This window comes from Panthera leo, chromosome D1 (assembly GCF_018350215.1).
Source record: "Panthera leo isolate Ple1 chromosome D1, P.leo_Ple1_pat1.1, whole genome shotgun sequence".
NCBI classification, from domain to species: domain Eukaryota; kingdom Metazoa; phylum Chordata; class Mammalia; order Carnivora; family Felidae; genus Panthera; species Panthera leo.
The window spans coordinates 111,091,590-111,092,075 of NC_056688.1; positions in this window are offsets into that span (position 1 = coordinate 111,091,590).

Consider the following 486-nt stretch of genomic DNA (forward strand, 5'->3'; position numbering starts at 1 on the left):
GTGGCTCTGCATTTTTTCCTCTGAGTTTATCTTGAGAGCAAGAGAGAAAGCATGTACGAGTGAGTGGGGGAGAGGCAGAGGGAGAGAAGAGAGAATCCCAGGCAGGCTCCACGCCGTCAGCACGGAGCACAACGCAGGGCTCGATCCCACGAACCGTGAGGTCATGACCTGGGCCGAAACCAAGAGCTGACGCTCACCTGACTGGGCCCCCAGGTGCCCCAATGGTAGCCGTACTTTGTGTGTCTGCAGGACGTGTGGCACAGGGGGGAGAAGTGAGTAATGTGTGACGGGCCATATTGCCTCTTGAGCCACCGTACGTCCAGGAAAACCGTCAAGGGTTTTCTCATTTCAAGGGCCAACTCGAGTGCTTGCCGGGAGCCCCTGCAGGTCTGTGTCAACCAGGATTGGAATCCTGGAAAATAATGCCGGGACCGATCAGTGCCGTCTGCTGTGGGCCCCGAAGGGGGAAGCGAGGGCACAGGTGCT